The 21908-nt window shown below is 33.6% G+C and overlaps 1 long non-coding RNA gene across 1 annotated transcript in view; it reads right to left on the bottom strand.

The window, feature by feature from the left end:
* Window positions 1-3049: 3049 nt before the first annotated feature.
* Window positions 3050-21908, bottom strand: part of LOC131839226 (uncharacterized) — a 59043-nt gene continuing 40184 nt past the window's right edge. Inside the window, exon 4 of the long non-coding RNA XR_009356872.1 lies at window positions 3050-3201. This is a non-coding gene — a long non-coding RNA (uncharacterized LOC131839226). The remainder of the gene's footprint in view (window positions 3202-21908) is intronic.

Raw genomic sequence — 21908 nt, 5'->3', positions numbered from 1 at the left:
TTACTAATCATGGATGATACAAAGAATGGGAAGCTGGAGGGTATGTATCTGGCCTTGTTAAGTTAAAGCAGCAGCTTAAAGATCTGTGTTTACCTTCTCAGAGGTAAACAAGTATGTCTTCTGTGAGTCTTCTAGGAGTCATGAATGAGTGGACAGCAAGTCTAAGAAACTATACAGAGAAGGATGGTTCTTTGGGTAAGCCATTTTCTGGGACACAAAAGTTGTGTATGAGGTTTTATTTATCATTGCTACTCTCAGAGCTTAGTTCAACGTCATCACTTCTTAGGGACCTTCACATCTCTACTTAACCTTCATTGCATTTGGCTAGTTTTTTGTTTTGTTTTGTTTATGTATTATGGTTTAGGGCTGCAGATGCGTCTCAATAATATAAACCTTTCTGAGAAGAGAAGGGGATATTTTTTCTTAATTGTGCTGCTTAAAACTGGAAAGTCTAAAAGTAAATATTAGGTCCAAAACCACAGAAGAGATACTTAAAACAACAAAAGTATTTCCATAGCACATATGTTACCTATTTCTATTGTTTTATATATTGTTTCTTCCTTTTTCATTTTATTTTTTATTTCCTAGAAATTTGTCCTTATTCATGTAGAAATTTTATAGTCGTATCAGTTATAATAATTTCATTTTATGCTCAAATAAAAATTCCTTTATGCAGACATCTTTCTATTCTGCTAATCCTTTAGAATTAAAACTAATAAAAACATTTCCAGATAACTATATGAAAATTTTATTATTGGAGTGAAAGTTCTTTAAAGTACTACAAAAAATTTTTAGTATTTAATTTATTGTCTAAAACACAATGCAATAATAAGCTATGGAGTGAAGGACAGGACTGTGTGAATTGGCTGAGGGCGTTTATTTGATTATCATTGGGTAATATATTACAAATTTGTTAAATGGTATGTTTACCATTGTTTTTCATTACCTATAAGTAATATTTGGCTTCTTTATAGAATAAAAGGCCTTGTAGCCAAAGAAAAGTCCAAGAAGGACTCCAAGATAATAATGATAACTGTACAACTGTACAAGGAAAACATAATGACTCCACTGACAATTTACCTTTCTCGAACTGATCTAAGATGCTTAAACTTTGCTAAAACCAATAAGGATGATATTGATTCTCTCATCAAAAGTTTTGTTATCATTAAAATAAATGTGATTCTATTTCAGCCTATATTATATATATTTCTTATGTACCATTAGTGAAAAATAAGTGTGAGGCCTTTTAAAATACTATTGATCAATCATCCCAACCTCAAAAGAAAGCTAAATTGAGTGCATAATAATAATAATAATAATGAGGGAATATAAGAAAAATGATATATAATTACATCAATATGAAGCTTGACATACATTTTCCCACTTTAGAGGAATGGAGTGTAGCAGATTACCATAATTTATTTGAAACAATAAATGAAACCAATTAAGGTTACTATCAAGCACGAGTCTTAAATATTCAAAATGAATCTATTACCCAGAGAATATGGAAAAAACAACTGATATTGACCTAGTCATTAATAGTGTTTCCAAATTCAATGCCTCAAATTAAAAAAAAAAAAAAAAACTATAAAGAAAGGAAGAAAAAACATCAGAGGCAGCATAGTAGGGGAAAAAAGAGAGATGATTCAAAATAAAATTAAGATAACAGGTAAGATCTCAAAAATTATGTTTGTGTGACTTTGATAAAATACAGCTAAGGAAAGAATCTAATAATAGCATATTATGCAGTGATATCAATGATCTGTTCTATGGGTAGATGAACACCTGTTCTCTCCTTGCTCCACAGCAAGACCAGAGAATTGAACTAAATTGCAACAGGAATGACTTAGGCTAAAAATTATAAAATGCAGGAGCTATTACTCTAACTATTGTCTTAAAGTTTGTATCATTCTCTATAAAATGTCAAAGAAAGATCACACAGATTTTTAAAAGAAGGTTTATAATTAATTAGTCATTTAGTCTTTCTAAATCTAAGTTTCCTTATCTATACAAAATAGATATCTAAAAAAATTTTTAAAACAGATATCTAAGTATATTTTTATAACAATTTATTCATTGTGTTCTTTCACCATCATTATCTCATTTTTCATCACTATGACAGCTGAATGAATTAGATGTGGCAAGAATCCATATTTCTGCTTTACAGAAGACAAGTAGTTTCTGGGATTCTCAGGGATGTCAGCTTAGTTCCCGAGATTCTTAGCAGTTGTATATCCCCTGAACCATGCTCAATTGAATGCAGCTTATTCATCTTGCAATTTCATCTTTTAACTTTTATTGTGTTATTGTATAATGAGCAGGGTCCAGCATCACACAGGAGAGCAATATAAAAGGCCAAGTTAGTATATATCTCACAGTCACCTAATCTCTATTCATACTCCCCCTGCCAAAAAAACATAGTGACAAAATATTACTTGAAGTTAATACAGTCAATAGAAAATAAAATGTATGCATCACATTGTAACATAATGATGAAAATGGAATTCAATGGCCTGACTTATTTAATATCTTTAAATTTCAATACAAAATATGTACTTTTATGCTTAATAAAACTTCATTTATTTTATTGATAAATCATCTAATATTTTAGAAAATTTTGATTGTTTCTATTGCACTAATAAATAGTTGATTAATTAATATCAGCATAGTAATTACATTATATTGGTGAAAAAAACTGAAAATGTGGTATTATCTATAGAAAAAATGTTACAAAAATATAAAGCTTATTGTCTGTGTAATTAGACTAAGAGGGAAATGTGGTGGTTTGTGTTTGATATCTATCAAATACGGAGTTGAAACACCTAATATCTATGATCAACCTTAATGGATTTTAATACATTTTGATAGGGAGTAAAAATTTTATACCTGGTAAGCAATCTCTGTCCCAAGGAAAGCAATGGTAAAAAGATTCATTACCAGATTCTCTTTTTAAAAAATTAAATAAATGTATATATATTGAGTTTTCACTAGTCTGTAAGGGAGCAAAAGATGAAATACATGCAAAAAACTAAAGTTAGGGGCACCTGGGTGGCTCAGTGGGTTAAAGCCTCTGTCTATGGCTCAGGTTATGATCCCAGGGTCCTCGGATTGAGTCTCGCATCAGGGTCTCTGCTCAGCAGGGAGCCTGCTTCTTCTTCTCTCTCTTTCTCTTTCTCCTGCCTCTCTGCCTACTTGTGATCTCTGTCAAATAAACAAATAAAATCTTTAAAAAAATACTTAAAAAAAAAAAAAACTAAAGTCAGAGATTTTCCAAGTAATATGAATACCAGTGAATAGAAAAGAAGACCTACTTATAAGATTAACACCATTAGAGTTCTCAAAAAAAAAAAAAATTACTTGACCTTTTGCTGGACCTGCTATTTGGTTAAACTATATGAGACTGCATTTTCTTGTAGGTAAAAAAGGATCAGATGCTGGCAATTTCATATAACTCACCAAATAGATTTCTTGATGGGCCCTAAAGACATTGCTTTCTCTGTATAGCTTCCTGTCCTTACTCTAGTGAATTTTCTCTGTGAATCTGTCATTCTTGTGAGTGATGGATGCAAATTTTGTTTACAAGAAATGCTAAAGAACAACTATATGTTTGAGGTAGGAAACTCATTTTGATACAAAATAATTAACATTCTCATTCTATTCATATTTTACATTTATTTGATGTATTCTAGAGGTGTGGATGTATTATATAAAGCAAACCCCTGTCTCCTTGAAAGTTATAGCATACTAAGGAAGGAGACCACAAAGAATGGGCTTTTTCTATAGCAAATAGGAGAGAAGGTTATTAGGAATTGAGCAAAGCATAGACTTTGGAGATATAGAAACATGACTTCAGTTTGCTTTTCCTTGTTTGATCCTATCATTGTACCTTCTCCCATGCTTTCCCATCTTAACAGGACCATCAGTAATATAAGCTAGAAATCAAGGAGACATTCTTATGTCCTTCCTTATTCTGTATGTTTGATCTTAATACTTTCTATAGATTCTATATATTGATGAAGAAAAAAAAATAAAGACTCTAGTTATTAGAATATGAAATGAAAGTAAGGACATTAATACCAAGTCTACAGAAATAAAAATGAATATAAAAGAGTACTATGGGCATCTGGGTGGCTCAGCCTGTTAAGTGTCTGTCTTCCATTCAGGTCATGATCCTGTGTTCCTGGAATCAAGCCCCACATTGGGCTTCCTGTTCTGTGGAAAGCCTGCATCTCCCTCTTGCTCTGCCTACTTTTCCCTCTGCTTGTGCTCTTGCTCTTTCTGTCAAATAAATAAATAAGTAAATAAATATTTTTTAAAAAATTTAAAAATAAGAGTACTATGAATAATTGTATATCAACAAATTATTTAACTTAGGTTACATGGAAAAATTCCTAGAAACACAAAATCTACCAAAACTGAATAATAAAGAAACAGAAAATTTGAACAGACAATTAACTAGTAAAAAGAGACTGAGTCTGTAATAAAAAACTTACCAGCAAACAAAAGTTCTAGACCACATGGCTTCACTGGTGAATTCTATCAAACATTTAAGAACTAATACCAATCCTTCTCAAATATTTCCAAAAAAATGCCAAAAACCAAAAACCAAAAAACAAATAAACAACAACAACAACAACAACAAAACCCTGAAGAGAAAGGGATAATTCCTAACTCATTTAAAGGCCAAAGATACTACAATAAATGAAAATTACAGATCAATATCTCTTATGAACACTGATACAAAGATCCTCAACAAAATACTAGTAAACAAAATTCAGCAGCATATTAAAAGAATTTTGCACCATAACCAATAGTATTTATTTGTGGAATTCAAGGATAGTTCAGCATGAAAATTGATTAATTCAACATGTCACATCAACAGAATGAAGGAAACTAAAAAACCTACATGGCTCAATCAATGTAGGAAAAGCATTTGACAAAATTCAACATACTTGCATGATAAAAACACTCAATAAACCAGGAATAGAAGGAAGTCACTTCAACATAATAAAAGTCATATATTAAAAATGAACAGTGAATATCACACTCTACGGTGAATAACTAAAAATATTTCCTCTAGGATTAGGAATAGGGCAAAATGCTCACTTTTGACACTTGTATTCAGCATACTACTGGAAGTTCTAGCCAGAACAATTAAACAATAAAAGACATTAAAATTGTAAAGTAAGATATAAAATTACCACTGTTTGCAGATAAAATGATATTATATATAGAAAACCCTAAAGAGTTGAAAACAAAAACAAAAACAAAAAACACCTGTTAGAACTACTAAATAAATTCACCAAGGTAGCAGGATACAACAAAAATGAGTTGCATTTCTCTGTATAAAAAATCAACAATCTGAAAGAAATAACAAAAACAATTCCATTTATAATACTATCAAAAAGAATAAAATACTTAGGAATTAGCTTAACCAAGGAGATGAAAGATTTATTAAATGAAAACTATGAAACATTGTTACAAACGACCCAAAAAATAAGAGCCCAGGACATGATAGATTCCCTGGGGAATTCTACCAAACATCCAAAGAATAAATAACACCTATTCTCCTGAAGCTGTTTCAAAAAATAGAAACAGAAGGAAAACTTCTGACTCTTTCTATGAAGCCAGCATTACCTTGATTCCCCAAACCAGGCAAAGACCCCATCAAAAAGGAGAATTTCAGACCAATATCCCTGATGAACAGGGATGCCAAGACTCTCAACAAGATTCTAGCTAACAGGATCCAACAGTACATTTAAAAGATTTATCCACTATGACCACGTGGGATTTATCCCTGAGATGTAAGGGTGGTTCACATTTGCAAATCAATCAATGTGATAGAAAAATTAATAAGAGAAGAGAGAAGAATGACATGGTCCTCTCAATTGATACAGAGAAAACATTTAACAAAATACAGCATCCTTTCCTGATTAAAACTATTCAGAGTATTGTGAGATTAAGAGTCACTTATGGTTATAGAGATAGAGGAAACATTCCTCAACTTCATAAAATCCATCTATGAAAAACTCACAGTGAATATCATTCTCAATGGGGAAAAGGTGAAAGCCTCCCCGTTAAGATCAGGAACACAACAAGGATGTCCATTCTTGCTACTATTGTTCAACATAGTACTAGAACTCCCAGCAAAAGCAATCAGACAACAAAAAGAAAAAAATGTACTCAAATTGACAAAGAAGAAGTCAAACTCTCTTCGCAGGTGACATGATACTTTATGTGGAGAACTCAAAAGACTCCTCCCTCAAATTACTACAACTCATACAGCAATTTAGTAATGTGGCAGGATACAAAAATCAATGCACATAAATCAGTTGCTTTCTTATATACTAACAATGAAACTGTAGAAAGGGAAATTAGAGAACTGATTCCATTTACAATAGCACTAAAAACCATAAGATACCTTGGAATAAACCTAACCAAAGAGGTAAAACATCTGTACTTCTGAGGACAGAGCACTCAAGAAAGAAATTGAAGAAGACACAAAAAGATGAAAGACCATTCCATGCTCATGGATGGGAAGAATAAACATTGTTTGCACTGCCCTGAGGAATCTATACTTTCAATTCTATCCTGACCGAAATATCCTCAGTATTTTTCGAAGAGCTGAAACAAACAATCCTAACATTTGTATGGAACCAGAAAAGACCCCAAATTGGCAAGAAATATTGAAAACGAAAAAAAAAAAAAAAAAAGCTGGGAGCATCATATTGCCTGATTTCAAGCTTTATTACAAAGTTCTGATCACCAAGACAGAATGGTACTGGCACAAAAACAGACACATAGACCAATGGAACAGAGTGGAGAGCCAGATATGGGCCCTCAACTCTATGGTCAAATAATGTTTGACAAAGCAGGAAAAAAATATACAGTGGAAAAAAGAGAGTTTCTTCAATAAATGGTGCTGGGAAAATTGGACAACTATGTACAGAAGAATGAAACTTGACCATTCTCTTACACCATACACAAAGATAAACTCAAAATGGATGAAATACCTCAACATGAGGCAGTAATCCATCAAAATCCTAGAGGAGAACATAGTCAGTAACCTCTTTGACATCGGCCACAGCAACTTCTTTCAAGACACGTCTCCAAAGGCAAAGGAAACAAAGAATGAGCTTTTGGGACTTCATCAAGATCAAAAGCTTCTGCACAGCAAAGGAAACAGTCGACAAAACAAACAGGCAACCCACGGAATGGGAGAAGATAATCACAAATGACACTACAGACAAAAGGCTGATATCCAAGATCTATACAAAAACTTCTCAAACTCAACACCCAAAAAAACAGATAATTAAGTCAAAAAATGAGCAGAAGACATGAACAGACACTTCTCCAATGAAGATAAACAAATGGCTAGCAAACACATGAAACAATGTTCATCATCCTTAACCATCAGGGAGATTCAAATCAAAACCACATTGAGATACCACCAGTTACTTACACCAGTTAGAATGGCCAAAATTAACAAGGCAGTAAACAACAAATGTTAGAGAGGATATGGGGAAAGGGGAGCCCTCGTACATTGTTGGTGGGGATGCAAGTTGGTGTAGCCACTTTGGAAAACTGGAGATTTCTTAAGAAATTAAAAATAGATCTACCCTATGACCCGGCAATTGCAATAATGGGTATTTGCCTCGAAGATACAGATGCAGTGAAAAAAAAGGCCATATGTAGTCCAATGTACATAGCAGAAATGTCCACAATAGCCAAACTGTGGAAAGAGCTGAGATACCCTTCAACAGAGAAGTGGATAAAGACGATGTGGTCCATACACATGATGGAATATTAGTCAGCCATCAGAAAGGATGAATACCTGTTTTGCATCAACAAACATGGGACTGGAGGAGATTATGTTGATTGAAATAAGTCAAGCAGAAAAAGCAAATTATCTTATAGTTTCACTTGCTTGTGGAACATCAGGAATAACATGGAGGACATTAGGAGAAAGAAGGGAAAAGTGAAGGGGGTAAAATCAGAGGAGGAGATGAACCATGAGAAACAATGGACTCTGAGAAACAAACTAAGGGTTTTTGGGGGATTGGCAGGGTGGGTGATCATGGTGGTGGGTATTAAGGAGGGCACATATTGCATGGAGCACTGGGTGTGGTGCATAAACAATGAATCTTGGAGCACTGAAAAAAATGAAATAAAATGAAATAAAATAAATAATAAAATAAATTAAAGAAGATATAAATAAATGGGAACACATCTCATGTTCATATTCATGGATTGTTTAAATATTAAATGTCAATTGCTAATATACCAAAGTGATCTACAGATTCAATTTAATCCCTAACAGATTCATAGTAACTTTATGAGCAGGTATAATTATTCCTATTTTAATGAGGATAAAACTAGGCAGTGGAAGATCAGGTTGATAGTTGGATGCCACATGGACAAATGTAAAATGTGAATCAGCAGTGTGACCTGAATCTCTGCTCTTATATGACATTGCATTCCCTCCCACTGAATAAAACACTGGATAGAGAGTCCCGAGTCACAGGGTAAGAGAATTTTCAAAGTTGTAGGTATATTTTGTCCATTTCATATGTGAAAGTCTTGTATTATTTTCTTATTCAGCTAGACTGTATCACTCAACATTTGCATCATGTGAAGTTCCATGATGTTCAGTTCTGGGGAATATCACTCATGATTTGCTGTTTCTTTGGTTATTTTTTAATTTTGGATTTTTAGTCATTTTTAGTAGGGTTTGTAGTCTAGTGAGACCTTCTTTAACTTTATCTATGGGAGTACTTTGCATTTACTTTTTTTTTAATAGATATTATTTATTTATTTGACACACAGAGATCACAAGGAAGCAGGCAGGCAGAGAAAGAGAGAGAAGCAGGCTCCCCACTGAGCAGAGAGTCAGATGTAGGGCTTGATCCCAGGACCCTGAGACTATGATCTGAGCCGAAGGCAGAGGCTTAACCCACTGAGCAACCCAGACACCCCTGCAATTACTTTTTGTTAGTTGTCCCTGGCTGCTACCAAACTGAGAACTATTTAATATTTTCTCTGTATGAACTTCTTTGCATGTTATAAATGCAAAATAAACAATTTTCCTTTTCAGCTACCTTTGTTAATCTAGGGGATTTTTTTGTCAACATTTTCATTGAGGTGCTATACATTCTAGGGTCCAGCATTAAACACCAGTATTCTTAAAGATAGCTAGTAAATGCCCCTACTGTGACTATAGCTTGAAAGTTAGCTTGCAACTTTTGGTTCAGATTTATTCATTTTTTTAAATTTTTATTTTTTGAGCTCTGGGGACTTTTATAATTCTCCTCTAAGCATAGTGTTGCATCAACGAATATTTTCTACATTTTCCAGTTATTTATAGCTGTTCTGTATCACAAGTTTTTTCCAAGCATCTGTCTTGGCTTATTAATGGAAAAGTAAGTCCAGGTACTCTCTGCTTTTCTGCTAATATTACAAACAATGATCTTTGAGCTTTTAAGTGCATAAAAGAAAATGTAAGGCTCTGAAAGGAGAAAGATACAAAAGTCCAAAAGTTTAAGAATAAGGAAAATTCTGCAATATGGCCATAATTTCTTAGATCAATAAAAAGGTAACCAAAATATCTCACTCAAGTGAGAAAATTTGGGGGTCATTTATATCAAGGAGGAATTTTTATAACCAATAAAAGTAATTTTCTTTTTAAAATGCGCCATCATTTGTAACCTCTGAAATCATAATTGTTTTACTTTTATTATATAAAGAGTTTCATCATAAAGTACTATAGTAAAAACTACTCATCATTTCTACACAGTTGTGTTTTGTATATGTTAAAATAAATGAAGACACACTACAAAGAAACAACTATATTAAAGGCAATAATTTTTGCTCAAATATAAATACAAACTCAAAAGATTAGGAAATTACTATCAAGATTGTTTAAAATAAGATATACATGAACAATTATTGAAATGTTATAACTATTTCACTGCACATTGTCAAACACCTTCTCCAGATACACATTGCTTATATAAGCACAGGATTAAGTTGTCATCATTCTGTTATGTTTATGCTATATTGACCAAAATTCTTCACTTGGGTTGTTTAGTCTATGCTAGGTAGGTGTATCATATTGTTAATAAAATCTATACCATTAGTATATCTTATCTCATAGAAAATCTGCTTGAACTCCTGGGGCCCTAAAAATTTTATGCCTTAATTATAATTTTAATTTATTATTCCAACTTTAAAAAGTATAAGCAAAAAAAATTTAAAAAGAAATGTATTTACATATCTCATCTCTCCTATCAGACTCTAAATGTCCTAAAGATCAGTATGAGTAATTAGTAAATCAGTATATTTAAATGACTAAAAGAAATGTTCTAGCTCACAGAAAAGTTAGAAAATTTATAAAAGTAAGCACTATCTGATATCAACGCTACCAGATATTATGAGTATAACATTATAAATTCATTTATATCAACTCTTTGCTTTATATATATATTTATAACCTGTCTTCATATACAAGAATATAAACTTCAAGAGATCAGTAATTATCTGCTTTATTCACTTAACTTGGCTATAGTTATTGATTTAGGTCAGTCAGCATTCTCCGTGTTTATATTAATTCCTCTTCATATTCATTTGGGGAGCCATATCTTACCAATTCTCAATCCATCCTTTTCTCATGTACAGCTCCAATTCCGGACTCAAGGGTGGAGTGTGTGAGTTAGAACTGGCACACATCTCATTAACCTGCTACAGGGACTATTTCTAGAGCTGGATCCTGCCTGAAGTTGGGCCAGTCAGTTTTCAGTCTCTATTTTGGCACTTGGTTGAAACTAATGGGTATCATTTCTCTTTTGCTGGATTAGTATTAGGAAGATAGGACACAAAAATTATTCAGCTACTGTGTCAACACAGCTAAAGGACTTCTTCAAAAATGGCAAAACAAATAAATGAGGTAGAGAAATGATGTTTTATTATATTAATACATCCTAGGCATTACAAAGTAACTAAAAATGCCAAAATTATTTAAAAATATACAAAAAAGGAAAATAAAACTATATACATGTATATATACATATGTATAACTTCCTTTTAATATTTATTTTATTTTACTTTTTAATTTCTTTTCAGTGTAACAGAATTCATTGTATATGCACCACATCCAATGCTCCATGCAATAAGTGCCCTCCATAATACCCACCACCAGGCTCCCCCAACCTCCCACCTCCCCGTCCCTTCAAAACCCTTAGATGAGTCCATAGTCTCTCATGGTTCATCTCCCCCTCCAATTTCCCTCAACTCCCTTCTCCCCATGTCTTCCGTAATTTGTTATGTTCCACAAATAAGTGAAACCATATGATAATTGACTCTCTCTGCTTGACTTATTGAATGCCCAACTTTTGTATCAACATGGATGGGACTGGAAGAGCTTATGCTGAATGAAATAAGTCAAACATATGTATAACATTTAAATGCAAATGATTATTAAAGTATAGGTATATTTAAATTGTTATTTTTTATTTTAAAATAATTTAAGCAAATACATTTCTATATATTTCTACATATGTGTAGAGATAAAAAGATAGATGGATCCAGAGGAAGAGAAAGTTTCTAATACTGGCAGAGGTTGGGTAACATCTCCAGTCTAGCTGAGTAAGTAAATGATACAAGCCTTTCCAATGTCAAATTGTCTAAACGCATCTACGGTCTTGGCAATTCACTTAGCCTTTGACCCTGGACAACTTCCAAGGCACGATGGTTTACTCAATGGGAAAGAATATAATATATACAAGACCAGAGATTCTAGTCAAACAGCCTATCCATATCCTGTATTAGTCCATAAGTTGTGTGACATCCAATTACCTATCTGATCATCCTGTGTTTGGTTCCCTCCTCATTAAAATAGGAATAATTACACCTACATGATGCTGTTTATATTATGAAAAAGTTAAGCCCCATTCTCCAAATATTAATCACAATTATTATCTGTAGAGAAAATGGTATTCAATCTCAACCTCCGTAAAGGATAAGTATACAAACATAGAGTAATATTTTATTCATCTTCCAAATTGATAGTCAAATTCACTATATAAAAGCAGACTTAAATTTATGATAAAATTGTAGGTTAAGTGAGATACAATTTTGTGTAGCTAATGTGGGCATAACTGTTGAGATATATGCAAGCATAAATTCACTCCCTTGGCATAGGATTATAGAGAAGAGTAGATAAGAATATTATGTAGTATTTTGAAGTGCTTGCTTTTCTCCTTGATTTTCTAGGGTTTCAGTAACTGCATTAGGAGCAAGATCACAGGCTCTGTAGCTCAGTCTCTAGAGCCAGTTTCATCACACTAGCTGAGTCACTTCAGCCATTCCTTAAAAACAGTGTGGTTTAATTTTCTTACCCATAAAACAGGGATGGTAACAGATGCTACCTCATAGTGTATGATAGGGGAGTAACTAAGTTTGTTGAAAGAAGTGCATAGTAATGAAAAGTATTCATAGTAATGCTAGGCATGAATTAAATGGTATGAAAATTTTCTTAACTAAATTAAATGAGTAAAGGCCTTTATAGAAATTACTAGAAATTATAAAACATGCCTATTCTTTATAAAATCATTTCTTCAAGCTAATTGCATATATTTTCTTGATAACATATCATGACTTCACACAGAATATACCTTTTTTCTTTACTAATATCAAGAGCCACTTTTCTCCAGAAGATGGAAGAAAAGCCTAAATTTGAGACAAAAACCACACTTCATAGGAAATCTGGAAATAAGGATATAAAGCTGTGAATAAAGACACTTTACAAACACCATATGTCCACAGATGGACATGATATTTTTCAAGAGCAAAGTGCTTTTTTTTCTATATAAAATGTTCAGAGTTATTAGTATTAATAAATGTAACAAAGTATAAATCATTTTTAAAACTCTAGTGTGCTATTTTATGTTGTTATGTAACCTTCTGACCCATTTAAAATGAACATGCAGGGAATCCATTTTAATAGCTTCTTCCTGTAGGCTTGAGGGATTCTATAGCTAGTACAATTCCTAAACCAAAAAATATAGTTGGGTCTTTCCACTCATTTAAAGATTTCTTTGCCAGATAGTTTTGTGTTGAGTTGGCATCTTCTAGGAATACAAGTGAATAAACAACACAGAAAAGGGAAAGAGAAGAGAAATATTTGTTCAACACTCTGCATGTTGTAGCAACGTGCAACATCATTTATGATATGTTACTTCAGCCAAAAATGACATGACGTTATAAATCACTAATTTCTCAATTTTGGAAAGGAAGTTGGAAATATGGGATAAGGTCATGTTCAGTTCAGGTCCTGAAAACCAAAAATGCACAGGTTGGAGTTTTTATAATGTTTTACCAAATCCCAGAGGAGGTTCAATATCACAGTTATTACTATTATTTTCCTCTTGGAAAAGAAAGGAAATGGAAAAATTCTTGCCCGATTTTTGAGGCATATAACATGACCTGGAAGCATTTTACATTTTATTTAATACTTACAAAGTCCTGGCTATTTTTTATTTCATAAGCCAATATTTCAGTAAATAAATATTAGTAAGTGTTTTAACATTCCCTACTTCCAGTAATATATTTTTCTTTGACTATATTGATAATCCTAAATTCATACATGGACCATTTTATTTGAATCTTATGGTTCTAAATTAGTATTAGAATATATATAATATTAGAATATATACATGCATATATATGTATATGTATTTATACATACACATATGTATATATACATATATACATTATATATATATATATATATATATTTTTAATTCATGCCACAATGTTTATAATGTTGGGATAGTCTAAGAAATATGACCCTAGAGAATCAAACGGCTGGTTTGAAACAAAGTCTGTTCTGCTAAAAGAATGAGAAATACCTGTAGTTTCAAAGGCTTTCTCCTGTAATTGTGCCAGTGTGTTCTCTTTTACCTTCTATAAAACTTCTATTTCTTTCACTTGATCTATGTGGAAAGAATCACACAAAGAACCACAGGTTAAGGATGAACTATCAAACAGAAGAAACGGAAAACTGTTATGTGTTTTGGAGGTTGTTTAATTACTTGGAAAAGTCCTCTGATTCTACAAAGTTCATTCAGCAGGTTAAGGATGGAGGTTGGCTCCCTTTTGCAGCTCCTGTTAGAACTAATCTATCCCCTTTATGTTTCGTACTCCAGTAAACAGCACCAAGCCTGCTGAACGAGATTACTGAACATTTATTTTAGGATTTGTTATGTAAAACATATCCAAGATAAACTTTATCATATAGGATTCTTGCTACACTTTTGATCCATCTACTCCACAAACATTCATTGCCTATTTCCTATATTTAAACCTTTTAAGCAGTTAAAATAGGGCAATGAAACCGACATGCTCTGCCTAAATGGGCATGACAGCCCCGTGAAAGAGATGAATAAATTTAAAATGCAATAGAATGAAACAGGAGCCTTCATAAATATATACAAAGAGTGCAACAGGAGAAAGTGTGGCTTAGATGAAGGAGTCAGACAGATGGAGATTAATCTATCATCTTTATTTACGACAAAAGCTAGGTTGGAAGACATGGCTTGCTAACAGTGCATCGAAGAATTACACTTACTCACCCAGGTACAGACATAGCTGGAAAACCACAAACTTCCTATATTGAACTTACCCTTATAAAATTTATGGCATGAAGAGACCCCTGACTCTAAAAGAGGAAAGAACTAAGCTGAGCTTGTCCAGGCTCCTTTTTCTTAAATCTCTAATCTCCAACTCACTTCTTCCACAGAAAGAAATGGACAGCTGGTGGGTAAAGAGCTTGAAGTGTTTTTCTAGTGAAGATCTCCACATGGAAAGGTGAAGAGCTGTGACATAAACAGTTTACCAAGGAGCTTGACTAAGAATTGAGTGACTCTAAGGCACTCTTTCAGGGGACACTTGAGCCCTACTTGCCCCCATCCCATTTTCACAAACCCCCCACTGTAAGAATAAAGCAAAAATCTTGGGAAGCTTGGATCCTGATACTTCAGCCTCCCCAGATCACTCCCAATACAGCATGGAATGAAATAGTATATATAATCCTCATAATGTGCAATATTCTAGGATTTTTGGCACCTATTAAAAATATTATTGGCCACAACAGAGTTTAAGTCATAATAATTGAGAATTTGCTATGTAACTTGAACTTAAGAATGAAAGCTCTGAACTGGAAAATAATTCTTCACATACAGTTTGCTTTATGAAGGGAATGTTTTAATTCACTCACACTCCTGAAGAAAGTGATTTAACTATATATTTAAACAAGTCAGTTAATGATATCATCTTTAGGCTTATAAAAGCTTATTTAGCCTAATAAGTATTCTGTCTTTCCTTTTTTCCTTTTTAGAAATGCAACTTTAGAGAATTTTGGTTGAGATAGTTATAACTGTTATTTTAAAATAATAAACAAATGGAAAATCAATCCTTTCTTCTCTTAATTTAGCTAATGCCATGATATCCTCTCTTCTAGTTTTAGAGTGCACTTAAATCACACTTTGTTTATTATTTCTTAGATTTTATAGCCATAATGGTCTTCTTTGGTGAAAGCTCAGAGAAGTTGTACTCTGGCCCCTTTTCAGCCCCACAACTAGAAAGGGGTAATTTTCTCTAGCTAAGTATAAGTTTTCTTGTTTGAGAAGAATGATAGACATGGTCTTGCTGGTTACCCCCATTTCTATCATAGCATCTCTCCTTCAGTAGAGTGACAAAAACCTCTATTTTCTGCCTTGGAAAAAATTACCTGGAGCATTTAAATTAGGATGAAGATCCTTTGTTGCTTTCTAAGTATTGATTTCTGGAGAGACAAAACTTATTTTTAACCTCCTAAAAACACAATGGCAAATAAAATATTACAGAAATTTTAACTTGTTAGTATGTATTATGTGCTAAAGCTTACACAGCTCAAAAGTAAATAATTGGTCAATATTGTTTATCTGCACTTTCTTCAAAGTTAAAAAATAGAAACCTGATTATTTACAGTATTTTTGACATGCTGACCATTGTTAACCCAACCTGAGAAACTGCCTCAAATAAACTTCATTAAACAATCAAAACAAGCAAATTGTCTTGCAGTTACTCTTCCTTCTGGCTTGTGACTGTGTTATTAAGTCAGGGGTTCACTGAGATTTTTGAATCTACCGATTAATATTTTCATTGTATTTTCGGAAATTTTGACTAGTATTTCATCAAATATTTGTTATGTCATCCTTTACTTCACAAACTATAGTGACATATGTTATACATATTACATCTATTTTAGGTCATGTGAGATTGTTTCATCACTTCCTGGTGCCCTGCTCTTACTTATTTTTTTTACTCTTTTCTGCATGTTTCATCTGGATGAATTTCTGGATGGTTTCTACTGCATGTCAACAGATCCAGTGTTGAAAGTACAATATTTACCATAATAGTTCATACAAGTATAATGGGTGTCCGAAAAAGAAACTATTTAATTTAAAATAATTTAATTTTACTATTTGTATTTTTGCTTGTCAAAATAAATGTTGACATGTATATAGAGTATTAACTGAATGGCCCTAGGATGTCATTTCAACAATTCAGAAATACTGAGCGGTTGTTGAGCCACTTATATGCCTGTTATTGTCCTATGTATTTTCAGGTCAGTACTCAGTTGATTCTCACAGAAAATCTGAAGGATAAATACTATTCTCGTTTAACAGGAAAAAAGTTATCAGGGTTAGGGCAGAGAACTACCATTATACTGGTAGACCTTATGGCTGAGGGTAGACTCTAACTTACTGAGACTCCAAAGTCCATGTTCTTTTTCCTATGAGTCATGACCCGGAAAGATTGCTCTTTAAAGTGAACACATAAAAACTTTCTGGAGATGGCAGGTAAGTCATTGGGCTGTGACACATCACACCAAATATTATAAAATGAATTCATATTTAAGAAATTAAGAAATATATCTTTGTAACATCAATTCTAGAAATAAAAGTTAGCTCAGCTCTCAGAGCATGAGCTAAAATAAGGTTAAAAAATACTGTGCTAAAAATTCCAAATTACTATGAAAATTTCAAAAGGAGGGGCGCCTAGGTGACTCAGTGGGTTAAAGCCTCTGCTTTTGGCTCAGGTCATGATCTCAGGGTCCTGGGATCGAGTCCTGCATCAGGCTCTCTGCTCAGCAGGGAGCCTGCTTCCCTTCCTCTCTCTCTGCCTGCCTCTCTGCCTACTTGTAATCTCTGTCTGTCACATAAATAAATAAAATCTTTTAAAAAATTTCAAAAAGGGGGCACCTGGGTGGCTCAGTGGGTTAAGCCGCTGCCTTCGGCTCAGGTCATGATCTCTCGTCCCGGGATCGAGTCCCGCATTGGGCTCTCTGCTCAGCAGGGAGCCTGCTTCCTCCTCTCTCTCTCTCTGCCTGCCTCTCTGCCTACTTGTGATCTCTCTCTGTCAAATAAATAAATAAAATCTTTAAAAAAAAAATTTCAAAAGGAAATAAAAAGGTCTAATTTTACATTCCATACTTTATATCAGTAGATAATTTTATATCTGTACTTACATTAGTGACAAAGGCTGAGCCAGTATTTTTGGGGAAAAAAATCAGTTTATATCTGCCAACCCTACCTCTCTGAAGCACCAAGATAACTATTCAGATAACTGGTAACTAATCATTCACAATACTTAGATGTTGGGTTGGTGTCATGGACATTTGTGTTCCTAGGTAATAGGTTGGCATTTTCTATCAAAATTAGAACTGTTTAGAGGAAAATCTGGGAAAACATCTCTTTGTTTCTATCTTTAGAAACAACTAATTGTGTAACGTTGAGTATACCCATGGAAAAAAATGAATGATATTGTGCAACAAATCTATCACCAGCAGACATATTTTTTACAATAATTATTTGCAGACCTTATGTTATATATCTATTAAAAGAATACTTTTTTCTTAAATGGCAAGCTTCATGTTTCATAATATCTGATAATCACTACAAACAAAAGCAGATTCTTTAGCTGGAGTATAAGGAATACATTCAAATAGGAAATTCTTACACATTCATTTCTTCACATTTAATTTTACACAGTTGAAACATTTAGACCTTCTTTTTTTTTTTTTTTAAAAGATTTTATTTATTTATTTGACAGACAGAGATCACAAGTAGGCAGAGAAGCAGGCAGAGAGAGAGGAAGGGAAGCAGGCCCCCTGCGGAGCAGAGAGCCCGATGTGGGACTCGATCCCAGGACCCTGAGATCATGACCTGAGCCGAAGGCAGCGGCTTAACCCACTGAGCCACCCAGGTGCCCCACATTTAGACCTTCTGTATGCATTATTCACTAAGGATTTTATGATAAGTATCAAGTAAGTGGTAAAAAAAAAAAATCAGGACTTTGTTTTTTTGGCAGGATTCCATGTTCTTCCTCCTAATTATAAATTGTTAAAAAAGAAGAAAACCTCACAATTATTCTCTTACTTTTTCTGAGCTATTTTTTCCCCTCATATATTTCATTTGTTATCTGAATGTCTTTTGATTTAGAATGTTAGCAAAAAAAACCTGAAAAAAGTAAGAAAACATTTTTCTCTTGGCTCCCTTTGATTGTACTTTGTGGTGTATAGAAAGTGACATTTTACTCTAACTTAAATGTATTGTTTGAATATAAACTATGAATGAAACCCTTAGTAGAAGATCTTCTTGTGATTTTATTAACTCATCTACGTCAGATTTATAAAATATTATAGCTTATTTTTTGCTGTTTTTTATAGTTTTAGCAATTTCACAACTTCATATAAATAGAAAAGAGTACAATAAACAAATAGTTTATGTACCCTTCTGCCTTTTTCTGCTCAGCATAAAGCTTGTGAGCTCTATCCATGTTATTGTATGTATCAGTAATTAGTTGCTAAGAACATTTGTATACAAATATTTTTGTGAATATATGGTATATTATTTTCTTTAGGTAACTACCTACAACTGGAAATTGTGGGTCATATGGTGATTGTATATTTATCTTTATTTAAAAGTGCCATACTCTTTTCCAAAGTGGTTGTAATCTTTCCACTTCCACTGGCAATGTAAGAGTCCAATTGTTCCTCACCTTACCCCAAACTTGGCATTGTCTGTTTAATTTATGTATATGTGTGGATGTGTTCTTGTAGTTTTAATTTGCAGTTCTCTTATGATAATGTTACTGAGCATCTTTTATGTGTTTATTGGCCATTCATATGTATCCTTTGGTGAAGTTTATGTTCGAAAAATTCTGGAAAAATCCTTTCCAGAGTTTTATATTATGTTGTGTGTCTTACTATTGAATTATAAGTGTTCTTTTTTCTCCCAGTTTTATTGAGCTATATTTGACATTCAGCATTATGTAAGCTTAAGGTGTACAAAGTGATGATTTAATATACGGATATATGGTGAAGTGATTCTCACAATAAGGTTAATTCATACATATATTATTTTTAAATTATATTTTCTTATGTGTTGCAGAGAAATATGTTTGCTTTCTTCAGAACAATAGCTAGTACATTATTTTTTATTCCTAACATCAAGAAATGTTTGGAAATAGAGAAAATGTGAAATTGCCAACCAAAAGGATAAAAAACTTGAAATAGTTCCTAGTTCAAAGGAGTTGCTTCCTTTCTAAGACTAGGCCTGATACATGCTACTGGGCTTCAACTGGCTTTTTCTGATCTAACATTACCCTATCTCCTTCACCTGCAGCATAACCTGACCCAGTTGAGCCAGTCATGTCAGTCCTGACTACACTTGTGTGAGTCTGAGCTGTGTGCCTGAATCAAATTAAGTCAATTAGAAATCTGTAGTAGATTTTCCAACCTATGACAAGGAGCAGGAGAGTCCTTCCCTGGTCGTAGTCTTCATATGTAAGTTTTGGAAGCTATCCTTGACCATATTTCTTGTGAAGAAGAGTGGAGAAATTGGGAGTTCATAGGCAAAAAATGAAAAGCAGGAGATGGAAGGGTGATCCATGGGAATGCTTCAGAACATTCTTGTTTCTCATAAACTTTCAAAAAATATTCCAGTATCTTTCCATTAGGTAGAAGCTGGACAAGAGCAGTGGAAGGCATGGCTCAAGACAGAGTCCCAAGTCCTTGAAGGGGAAATGATAGAGACAGAAGCTGGGTGCGAGGAAGGTGATAAAACAACAACAACAACAACAAATAACTACACATTATAAGCCTGGGAGCTCAACATCCTGACCTGTAGCTTCCAAGACCTTGTGCCTGACAGATCAAGAGCCACAGGTTCAGAACAAGCACTCTCATCTTCCACCTCTGTCCCAGGGTAACCCCTTGACTCACGATAATGTATTTGCATTGCAGGAATAGCCCCCTCCCTCACTGGCAAAGGCTGCCATTGTGGTTCCCGTGTAAACTTTATAGGGTCGAAAACTCTCCCTCCCAAACTATGGGAAGAATTTCCCAAATGGTTTGTAGCCTTCTCCATTAGAGATCACCTCACTGGCATCACATCTCCTCCCAGCTCAGAGAGATCCAATAATATCCAGTTCCAAAACAAGGAGACACTGGTTCCACCTCTGGGACCCTACTAGCTCTCCCACCTGGAGTGTGTCCTTTTGCTTTAATAAACTGCTTTGTTTATGGCTGTCTTTATTCTGAGTGCAGATCCCCACTTAAACCTTCTCCTGGGGAATCCAAGGACCCAGAACACCATTCACACAATGCAGACATTCTTTCTCCAATAGCTCTCACCTTTATTCTCAGAAGCTATATAAAATTTATTTTGGGGACGCCTGGGTGGCTCAGTTGGTTGGGCAGCTGCCTTCGGCTCAGGTCATGATCCCAGCGTCCTGGGATCGAGTCCCACATCGGGCTCCTTGCTCCGTTTCTCCCTCTGACTCTGCCTACCACTCTGTCTGCCTGTGCTCGCTCTCTCTCTCTCTCTCTGACAAATTACAAATATATATGTAAAAAAAAAAAATTTATTTTGACTTAAGTGTGTCTTGACAAATAAACAACAGCAATTCTCAATGTCAGGGACATTTATTCATTCTCTTTGTATAATAACTCATTCATTCCAAAAACATTTACATGACTTCAAGAATAAGAAGCAGACAATATTAATAGTCATAAATTCCCTGATGCCTAAAAATAATCTAAAGGCAGGTAACTCTCAATAGCTTTTAATCCCAGAACATACTCTACTCTACATCAGGTGAAACTACTATTATTTTACATTCAATGGGGAAAGGAAAAGGTAAATGTTTTCCCCTCCCCTCAGGAATTTCAAATTTGGATTAGTTGTGTCCACTTCTTATTTTGAGATTTGATAATTTGAAAATTATTATGTCTCCTGTTATCTTCAGTTAGGTATAACTATTAATTTATGCTTATAATTTTTCAATGACAAATACAAAAAGAGTATTGAATTATTCTTCATCCTTTAATGAATTGAAGGGTGCACTTAAATGAATATGCATATGTATCATTGCATAAAATAAACTTATCTATATTAGGAATCAAGTAAACCTAATAGCTTTACATAAGTTCAAAAAATTTCAATGATCAATTTGCCACCTTCTTTCCTGGTTAAATTCTTTCCTGGTTAAATTATTTCCTGGAGAGGATATATTAGTTAACAATAAGATATTGCTCAAAATAAGTCGAAATTAGTTAAATCCAAACTGTTTTCCCCAGATAAGTATACTGCATTGAAAATTTATTGCTAATACATGCTTTAAAAAAAGAAAATAAGGATAGACACTGATTAAACGCATGCAGGAAGTTATAAATTAGGGACAATACAGGTCAGTAGGATAAAGTTAAGCTCACTGTGCAAAAAACACGACAATTGTTTCTATTTTTTGCATTTTAGATGAGTCTGTGCTATATTTAGCAGTGACTTTTAAAGCTTGGATTGACAATA

Source organism: Mustela lutreola, chromosome 8, assembly GCF_030435805.1.
Source record: "Mustela lutreola isolate mMusLut2 chromosome 8, mMusLut2.pri, whole genome shotgun sequence".
Classification (NCBI taxonomy): Eukaryota; Metazoa; Chordata; class Mammalia; order Carnivora; family Mustelidae; genus Mustela; species Mustela lutreola.
The sequence above is the reverse complement of the archived record's forward strand: the minus strand, read 5'-3'. Positions and strand labels throughout refer to the sequence as shown.